We start from the raw sequence: 11311 nt of genomic DNA on the forward strand, positions 1-11311 counted from the left end.
CTTAAAAAATTCACCTGACATGCATTATACACTTTCATTTTTTGTTTCATCATAATCTCTATCTCCCTTGTCATCCAAAGAGCCCCGTTATTGGTTCTCATTCCTTTCACACTTGTTGCAATGTATCTAGCCTGTACCTAAAGCATTTATTCCTTAAAGATTGTTCTGATACAGCTGCTCTGTCATTCTATGGTTTCATTCTACCTTTGCGACATCCTTCTTATCGCATTGAAATTAACCCTCTTCCAATATAGACATTCTACCTTATTTCAGTGACGCGGCTATCTCATCACTCGGATTGCAGATTCCACATCCTGTCTGCCTTTCTCCCTTTTCCATATAACTGGATCCATCTACAAAGATGTCTCTTCCCTGCAGGTGAATGCCCTTCTTAAATCCTCCTTCTATTTCCCACATCACCTCTACTGTACAGTGATGTGTTTTTCCCATGTACCCTATATTTACTACAAGGATGTCCTCATCGGAATAGACCAAACACATGAGAAATATCCAGTACAGTGTATACTTTTACTGAACTTGGTATACTGTTAATCATATCTGTGACAGCAGGCACTTTTGGGGCACATGCTGGAATCTTCTTATTTCATACCCTATAATCTATCATCATCCTCCATGATCCATCCGGTTTCTTAACAGGTCAAATCAGTGAATTTACGTGTGTCGCCATATGTCTGGCGACCCCTTGATGCATAAGGGACTTTACTGCTACCTCTAACTTCCTCTCTGTTTCTTTGGGGAAATTACATTGCCTCTATGGTGTTTTTATAGACCCTGCTTCCACTACTACCTCTACCCCCGGTATTCTGTAGCAGTCATATTTGTGTTGGGCAAATGCTCCCTTCTGCTCTATAATGGCTTTACTCCACTCCGGGCTTCTTTTCAATAATGCCTTCTAGTCGTATCACCCCTTTTTTGAAACCACACACATCTTTCCTTGCCCGTCCAGCAGAATCCGCTGTCCCTCATTCTACTTCTGTAATAGTTTGTGCCATGATTTTGAATAGGTCACCCCATCCGTACTCACATGCAAATGTGTCGCTTAGTATCATCTCAGGTTTCCGTCGGTTGGCATTACATAGTGTCTTGGTTTAGCCTAGCCAGAACCTCCCCATCCAGACTAAAAAGCAAACATCATTTTCTCTCGGATTTGTCGAAACCCTGCATCGCAGCCATCGTCTCCAAAATCTCCAAACCTTCCACATCTCCTCCCCGTCTGAGGGTTCCTAAATCCCTTGCTGCTTCCCTTAATTGCACGGGAGTATAAGCTTCGTCATAATTTGACACTACAGGGTTTCACCGGCTACCAGTGTCATTTTTGTGTGGTGTACTGGACACATTACACCTTGCTTATACTACTATCACCTTTCTCTTCATCTTCCATGACTTCCTTTTCTATCTTCTCCCACCACTTATCTAATACGCCCCCTTTGTCTACAGCCCCTGCCATAGCACAGATAGTACCTCTCTGGCTCTGTAATTTGTGCTGGAGCCATTCGATTTCTTCCTTGCGTGCTGAATCATCAGCACAGTTCTCCAGTTCCTTGTGCTGCCAATGCAGCACCCGGAACGCCACCTTTAAGTCATTACACTCCTGAGACACTTGACTACTTTTTTCCCATTCACTATCCACTTCTTCCCGCAGTTGCCTGCACTGTTGTTGCCAATCAACTGTCTGTGCTTCGAAGTAGCAGCACCTTGTCTCCATATTTTTCCTATCTTCTCTCTCCTGTCTAGCCTCTGACATTTCTTTGATTAATCTCGATGTCACAGCATCCTTTTCCTGCAGCCTTTCATCCTTCCCCTGCAATATTTCTTCATACCGCTAATATTCCTGTGCTAACTGTTGCATTTTTTGCCTGTATGCCAACAACCGCACGCGGTGTATCCATTTTGGCTTCCTCTTGGCTATGGTAGTTTGCTCCAATTCCTCAGCTTCCTTTACAGTGTCAGACGCAGCCGCGATGATTCGTACCCATCCCTCTGTTAAAGGTAATTCCTTACCCAAATAATTCTCTACCTTCTCTTCCATTTTCCCCTATCAAACTCCATGTTAGGCACCAGAAATCTGTAGGTAGGTAAACCTACTCCTCCTTCTTATACACCTAACTCTAATGTTCAGCCTGAACCTGTCTGGGTGGAGAAAATAGTCAAGGCGCACAACTGTTCTTTTGATAGTTTATTGTAACATCAATAAATTTACAAAGATCAACATCATACTCACAAACACTACTCACTTCTGAGCTGCACTCATGCTGTTAACCCTCGAATTGCTGCTTCTGAAAAGCTGCTGCTTCTGTACTGCTGCCTGCCGCTAAGACTACTGATAAAACACATTATATTTTTTACTAAAAAAATCAAGCTGTGACAATGATTGCTACAAATCCCTCCCTAAGTCTGTGCTTGCTTACACATTGTGACAATCTCATTCATGAATGATCCATTAACATATAAGGGTGTTTTGATGGGGAAGATTCTGGCTTATCAACATCAGCAGACTTTGGTCCAATGAAACAGTTCTGTTGGATTAGCATTTCCAAGGAATGTGGGGGTATACCCATACATTGTGGTTCTATAGCTTGTAAACTTGAAAGCATTAGTTACAGTTCCATAGCCATCCACAGCAGTGCAATGCTGAGACAAATCATTCAAATCTTGGATAGACGCATTTCATTGTATGCCTTAATTGTCTCTGCCATCTGTGGACTAGCATATTGAAGAAGTCACTCATTGTGTCTGTGTTTGATTTCCAAGGTTTTTCTTTTAGGTCCAGTTCCAAGATCCCGTGGAATGCTCGGAGCCAAAGGTTGGCCAATTTCTGAAGATTTCTGTTACAAACGGTCTTTTTGCAATACCTTTTTGGGCTTTAAAATGTTGGTTTCTTTTAAGTTGGATGCAGGATCTTATCGAGGCTGAGCCACCAGAGCTGCTGGAGAGCCCTGTTCAACATGTAGCCATAAACGCCTGCACACATTTTCTAAAACTACACATTGAATTAAACCAAGCAGACTCCTCCTAATTGATTCAAACATGCCTGAGCAGTACTTTCAGTGTGGCACCTTCAGAACGGGACAAGGATAAAGACACATGTGGTAACATCAAAGAGATGGGAACATTTTATCGCCAAATCATGAGTTCCCTGTAAGAGCTTCTGAAGCAAATATTACTTTGGCACCTGTCCCCGAAGGACTTGAGGCCATTTTAATCAGGGAGGAGATTGGATCATTTCATCAAAAGCTCATGAGTGAGAGAGAGCCATTGAGATAAGCTTTGAACTTCTGAAACTGTACTGGGAGGAGATCAATGTTAGGAATGTAGGGTCTGGAAATAACACAGGGACTTTGGTTGGACGACTAATACTGAGATGTGCAGATGCATCATTTCCCATTTGATAGATGGCCCTGGATACTTTGAACATCATCCTGTCTATTCAGCTACCATGTGACAGCACCAATCTGGAGCAGCAAAAGTAGGGAAACACTGAGACAACAGTTCGTGAACCCTGACACTTCAGTTCTGTTTCAAACATGCTGTCACATCACAGAGGTCATTTCCAAGTGTTTGCCCCATGACTAGCTGGACAGCTTGCTCTTCATGGCCTTCAAAGGCCTATCTGACCAACACACCAGCTGTTCCAGTACAGCCACTGCACTCATGCAAACCATCTTTAAAAGACGTGACAGTGAACTTGGGGGCCAGGTCTTGAGGTACTGAGGATTCATTTGCAGTCAGTTCCTTCTGAGCAGGTGAAATTATTGGTTCTGCGGGGTATCACCATACTGGCCTCATGCAACACAGCAACATTTTTGTCCTGTTTCCTCACTTACCCAGTCCCTTCAGACAAGTACATCAATGACGTCAGGAGAGTACTGACCAAAGACACAAAATGTGCCTTGAGTGCATTGGGAGTGCTGCTTATCACGTTGAGCAAACAGTTACCATTTGGGATCAATAAAACCTGTCTTGTCAGCGAAAATGTGCCACAGGATTCAATTCTTCAAACTCTGGCTGCAATCTGTGGGCTGCGTCAGCTAATAACTCACCCCAAGGCGGCAAAGGCAGTGGCCGCATTATTCCTAAAGTTATTTAGCGCCTTCCTTATTCACCTGAGTTCTAGGGTTAATCCTTCACTGCTCAATGGTTTTGGTGCTATTGGCCAATCAGAGCAGCAAAATTTACAGTTGATGCTCAAACACCTGAAAGAATTAACCAGTGTGTGAGGCACGTAAGAAACTGCCCACTCAAACAATTAATGAAGCCGTGCTTAATAACATAATGGAAAGCGTAGGATGGGACCTGATGATGGATCTCTGCAAGTCCCGCAAGGGGGTTGTCCTGCTGACAAGGGCAATGGCAAAATATGCTGGTCCTAGTCAGACTGGTATTGTCAAACAGCTGGCAGTGGAGATTTATACTATCCAAGACTGTCAGACAGTCACTGTGGATTCTTTCTTTGGGGAGCTGCTAACATCTCTACTGGCTTCACAACTCCAGCTCACAGACACACTGACGAGCAGATTGTTTATTCATTGATTCACCAGTTTCCCAGTTTGTTTGTATCAGAGGATTGTACAACATTCTGGTTGGAATAAATGGCAAGTTTGAAAGATGGTGTCGGAGAGTGATGAACACAATGATTAATCTGCTGGGGAATAAGAAGGAGCATAATGAGGTGCAAATATTTGAGGTGTTCATGTGCTTGTCGAAGCACTTAATTCAACTGAGAGCACAAACCATTCAACCAATTATAGAAAAACTCCTTACAAGAATTTAACCTCTCTTTGAGGCAGAATGTGATAAACTGCGGGCTGAAACATTCAGCGTTTTGGGGATCTTGACCAAATGTAGAATCAGAAGGTCCACCTTCTGCCAATAGATCCATTCGAACCTGGTGCATCTGTTGTTGCACCTAGGTGTAAAGAGTAAGAATGTCACCAGGGCTTGCAGTTCAACACTGCAGTGAGTCTTCCCATTTATTGGATCTGCCAGTGCTGCCGTGTTGATTGGGAAATTTCAGGAGGAGCCCACCAGGACCTACATGGATTTCCTCATAGACTTTTCCAGGCAATTGGCTCAAAACTTCCCAAATGGATCGCCTCATACACTAGGGACTGTGAGTCTTTCTTTCAGAAACCCCAGGAGCAACTGTGATCGCGCTCAATGGCCTTTGCAAATTTACTTCAGCAGTCAGCATGTGTCTGACCCGAGCACAGGCTCATCTGGTGGAACAGCTGCGTAATGAACTGCTGCTGTTAACAATCTGAATGATGACTAACCACACAGGCCAGCAACCTTCCCCACACCCTTTGCTTCTTAGCAGGAAACTCATTAGTTTTTCACAATGATCTGTAAATATGCAATTTGATGAATTGTAAATAAATTAATATACTGTTTGTAGTATTGTAACTATCGTTAGATCTTCAAACGGTGCAGGTCTCATGGTGCTGTAGGACTGAGAGTGAATTCTCTTGATACTCTTTCTCTCTCACACACATACTCACATACACCCCTGACATTAGACACAAATCTTAATCCTCACTCCATACAATTTCTTACTGGATCACCATGCTACTGTACTTATAGACAACGTTCACAATGAACTGTGCTAGGATTTGCCTGTCGGCTGGATTTGGGATTTGTCAGGCCAGGACAGATTGTGCTCCATGGGACAGCCCAGGATGGGGAGAGATTGCACTCTCTGGGACACTGCAGACAAAGGGGAGATTGCAATCCCTGGGCCAGCCCAAGGTGGTGGGAGATTGTGCTCCCTGGGACAGCATATGACAGGGCTTGATTGCACTTCCTTGGACAGCCCAGGACTAGGGTGATGTTTTTTATTCTTTCACATGATGTGGGCATCGCTGACTAGGCCAGCATTTGAATAGGGACACCCACAGTGCTGTGTGGAAGGGAGTTCCAGTATTTTGACCCAGTAACAGTGAAGGAATGATGATATACTTCCAAGTCAGGATGGTGTGTGGCTTGGAGGGGAACTTGCACTTGATAGTGTTCCCATGCATCTGCTGCCTTGTCCTTCTAGATGGTAGAGATTGTGGGTTTGGAAGGTGCTGGTGAAGGAGCCTTGGTACGTTGCTGCAGTGTATTTTGTAGATGGTACACACTGCTGCCACTGTGAATCGATGTTGGAGGGACTGAAAGTTAAAGGTGCTGGAAGGGGAGCTAATCAAGCGGGCTGTTTTGTCTTGGATGGTTATGAGTTCTTGAAAGTTGTTGGAGCTACACTCACCCGGGCAAGTGGAGAGTATTCCATCACACTCTTGACTTGTGCCTTGTAGATGGTGGACAGGCTTTACAGATTCTGGATTGGAAGGAGAAAGGTCAGGTTGGGGGCTTTCCTCAAAGTGGGGATGGAAGGGACATAGAGTCACAGCAGCCCAGGTTGTTTCTGGGGAGCTGGGAGGTGGCTATTTCCCCATAGTGACGGAAGGAATTCAGGAATTGACAAATGTATGTTCTCCTACGCGTCACCTTTTTAGGATTCCTACTTTAGTATAAGGGTCGTCGTCCCTTATAGAGGCATATGTGAAAGGGCAGCAGGAAATATTTTTATTGACACAGGGTCCACTTTTGCATTTGCAGATACTTCTGTTCCACCATCTACAGATCTGACCATTCAGGAAGCCACTTGTGTTCCAGAAGACATTCCCATCATGCACATTGTTGTGATTCCACTCAGGAACAGGGTAGTTATGGGTGAATGCAGACGATTCCCTCTGCGAACTCCTATAAATTTTTATTAGGGACGCTGACCCAATGCACAGTTAGAGGCAATTGTTAACCTAGTAAAAATGCAGCTATAGGGAACTAAATCTGGAAAGATGAGAGATGGTGGTGTAGTGGTCAAGAAACTGAACTAATAAGAATATAGGAGCAGGAGTAGGCCATTCAGCCCATCGAGCCTGCCCCGCCATTCACTATGATCATGGCTGATCATCCACTTCAATGCCTTTTTCCACACTATCCCCGTATCCCCTTATGTCATTGGTATTTAGAAATCTGTCAATCTCTGCTTTAACCATACTCAATGACTCAGCTTCCACAGCCCTCCGGGGTAGAGAATTCCAAAAATTCACAACCCTCTGAGTAAAGAAATTTCTCCTCATCTCTGTCCTAAGTGGCTTCCCCCTTATTTTGAAATTGTGTCCCCTGGTTTGAGACTCCCCAACCAGGGGAAACATCTTAGCTGCAACTACTCTGTCTATCCCTTTAAGTATTTTGTAGGTTTCAATGAGATCACCTGTCATTCTTCGAAATTCTAGAGAATACAGGCCCAGTTTCCCCAATCTCTCCACATAGGACAGTCCCACCATCCTGGGAACAAGTCTAGTGAATCTTTGTTGCACTCCCTCTATGGCAATAATATCCTTCCAAAGGTAAGAGGACCAAAAACTGCACACAGTACTCCAAGTGCACTCTAACCAAAGTTCTATACAATTGAAGCAAGACTTCACTACTCCTGTACTCAAATCCTCTTGCAATAAAGGCTAACATACCATTAGCATTCCTAATTGCTTGCTGCACCTGCATGTTAGCTTTCAGTGACTTATTGACAGGGAGACCTAGGTCCCTTTGTACATCTACACTTTCTAATCACTTACCATTTAAGAAAGGCTGGTGTGGTTGAAGTGGGTTCCAGTTCGTGGGGCACTGGCACGTACCGTCAGGACAGTCTGCACCTGAACCATGCTGGGGCTGTTGTTCTAGACAGCTATATAACTAGGGAAGTAGAGAGGGTTTTAAACTGAATAGTGTGGACAAGGGATCAAATTTGGGAAGATATGGTAAATCAAGGAGTAGAGACAAGGCAAGAGAGAAAGGTATTAATATGAGAAATGATAAACAGACTGTGAAAGGAAGGGACAGAGCATACAAATCTAAGAGTAAATCAACAGATAAGGCTAGAGGTTAGAAAAATAATAAAAGGACACAATTAAAGGCTCTGTATCTGAATGCACGCAGCATTCGAAACAAAACAGATGAACTGAGAGCACAAGTAGAAATAAATAAGTATGATCTGATAACAATTACAGAGACATGGCTGCAGGATGACATAGATTGGGAACTGAATATTGAAGGGTATGTGGCATTTGGGAAGGACAGGAAGCTAGGAAAAGGTGGAGGGGTAGCTCTGTTAATTAATGATGGTATTAGCGCAATAGAGAGGGATGACCTAAGTTCAGGAGACCAGGATGTAGAAGCAGTTTGGATAGAGCTGACAAATCATAAAGGCAAGAAATCACTTGTGGGAGTGGTGTACAGGCCACCTAACATTGACCACACTGTAGGACGGAGTAGAGTGTAAGAAATAATGGCGGCTTGTCAGTAAGGTACTGCGATAATTATGGGGAATTTTAACCCACATACAGATTGGAAAAATCCGATGGGCACAGATAGCCTAAATGAGGAGTAAATAGAATATTTTCGGGATAATTTCTTGGAACAATACATTCTGGAGCCAACCAGAGAGCAGGCAAGACTAGACCTTGTATTGTGCAACGAGATAGGATTAATTAATGACCTCATAGTTAAGGCACCCCTAGGTAGCAGCGATCATAATACGATTGAATTTTATATTCAGTTTGAGGGAAAGAAGAATGGGTCCAAAACTAGTATTTTAAACTTAAATAAGGGCAATTATGAGGGCATGAAAGCAGAGCTAGCTAAAGCAAACTGGCAAATCAGGTTAAGGGATGGGTCAATGGAGGTGCAGTGGCAGACATTTAAGGGAATATTTCAGAATACACCGAATAGATACATTTCAACAGGAAAGAAACATTTCAAGGGTGGGACCCACCATCTGTGGTTAACTAAAACCGTTAAAGATAGTATCAAGCTTAAAGAAAAAGCCTATAATTGTGCAAAGATGGGAAGAAGGTCAGAAGATTGGACAGAATATAAAAACAGCAAATAATGACTAAATGATTGATAAGGAAGGTAAAATTAGAGGACGAGAGAAAACTATCTAGAAATATAAATACAGATAGCAAGAGTTTCTATAGATATTTTAAAAAGAAGAGTTAACACAGTGAGCGTTAGTCCTATAAAAATTGAGTCAGGGGAATTAATAATGGATAATAAGGAGATCATAGATGAATTAAACAGATATTTTGCATCAGTCTTCACTATTGAGGATACAAGTAACATCCCAGTATTAGCTGTAAGTCCGGAAATGGAAGGGAGGGAGGAACTCAAGAAAATTACAATCACCAGGGAAGTGGTACTGAACAAATTGTTGGAGCTGCGGACTGACAAGTCTCCAGGTCCTGATGAAGTGGCTAGTGGCTAGTAAGATAGTTGATGCATTAGTTTTAATTTTCCAAAATTCCCTAGATTCAAGGAAGGTTCCGTTAGATTGGAAAATAGAGAATGTAACTCATTTATTCAAAAAGGGAGGGAGACAGAAAGCAGGAAACTACAGTTCAGATAGGTTAACATCTGTCTTAGGGAAAATATTAGAAGGTATTATTAAAGATGTTATAGCAGGGCATTTAGAAAAATTCAAGGTAATCAGGCAGATTCAACATGGTTTTATGAAAGGGAAATCATGTTAAACCAATTTATTGGAGTTCTTTGAGGGAGTTATATGTGCTGTGGATAAAGGGGAACTGGTACTGTACTTAGATTTCCAGAACGCATTTGGTAAGGTGCCACATCAAAAGTTAGTGCAGAAAATAAAAGCTCATGGTGTATGGGGTAACATATTGGCATGGATAGAAGATTGGTTAGCTAACAGGAAACAGAGAGTAGGCAAAAATGGGTCATTTTCTGTTTGGCAAGATATAATGAGTGATGTGCCACAGGGATCTGTTCTGGGGCTCAACTTTTTACAATTTATATAAATGACTTAGATGAAGGGGCCGAAGGTATGGTTGCTAAATTTGCTGATGACACAAAGATAGGTAGGAAAGTAAATTGTGAAGAAGACATAAGGAGGCTACAAAGGGATATAGATAGGTTAAGTGAGTGGGCAAAGACCTGGCAAGTGGAGTATAAAGTGGGAAATTGTCCACTTTGGCAGGAAGAATAAAAAAGAAGCATTATTATCTAAATGGTGAGAGATTGCAAAGCTCTGAGATGCAGAGGGATCTGGGCATCCTGGTGCATGAATCGCAAAAGGTTAGTATGCAGGTAATTAGGAAAGCTAATAGAATGTTATCATTTATCGCGAGGGGAATTGATTACAAAAGTAGGGAGGTTATGCTTCAGCTATACAGGGCATTGGCGAGACCACATCTGGAGTACTGTGTACAGTACTGGTCTCCTTATTTAAGGAAGGATGTAAATGCGTTAGAAGAAATTTAGAGAAGGTTTGCTAAACTAATAGCTGGAATGGGAGGGTCGTCTTATGAGGAAAGTTTGGACAAGCTAGGCTTGTATCTGCTGGAGTTTAGAGGAGTAAGAGGCGACTTGATTGAAACATATAAGATTATGATGAGTCTTCACATGGTGGATGTGGAAAGGATGTTTCCACTTTTGGGAGAATCCAGAGCTAGCGGTCACTGTTTAAAAATAAGGAGTCGATCATTTAAGACAGAGGTGAGGAGAAATTTTTTCCCTCAGAGGGTCGTGAGTCTTTGGAATTCTCTTCCTCAAAAGGCGGTGGAAGCAGAGTCTTTGAATATTTTTAAGGCAGAGGTAGATAGATTCTTGATAAGCAAGGCGTGGAAGGTTATCGGGGGTTGGTGGAAATGTGGAGCAATCAGTTCAGCCATGAACTGATTGAATGACGGAGCAGTCTCGAAGGGCCGAGTGGCCTACTCTTGCTCCTAATTCGTATGTAAATACTCTGCACCTCTGTTCCTCCTACCAAAGTGGATAACCTCACATTTTTGCACATTATATTCCATCTGCCAAGTTCTTGCCCACTCACTAAGTCTGTCCAAATCCCCTTGAAGCCACTTTGCACCTTCCTGACAATACACATTCCCACCTAGATTTGTGTCATCCATGAACTTGGAAATGTTACATTTGGTCCCCACATCCAAATTATTGATATATATTGTGAACAGCTGGGGCCCAAGCACTGATCACTGAGGTACCCCACTAGTCACAGCATGCCAGCGTGAGAATGACCCGTTTATTCCTACTCTTTGTTCTCTCCCTGTTAACCAATGCTTAATCCATGCGTGTATATTACCTCCTATGCCATGTGCTTTAATTTTGCTAACCAATCTCCTGTGGGGGACTTTATCGAAGTTTCTGAAAATCCAAGTATACCACATCAGAAGGGGTTCTGATGAAGGTCACTGACCTGAAACGTTAACTCTGCTTC

This window comes from Heterodontus francisci, chromosome 37 (genome assembly GCF_036365525.1).
Source record: "Heterodontus francisci isolate sHetFra1 chromosome 37, sHetFra1.hap1, whole genome shotgun sequence".
Classification (NCBI taxonomy): Eukaryota; Metazoa; Chordata; class Chondrichthyes; order Heterodontiformes; family Heterodontidae; genus Heterodontus; species Heterodontus francisci.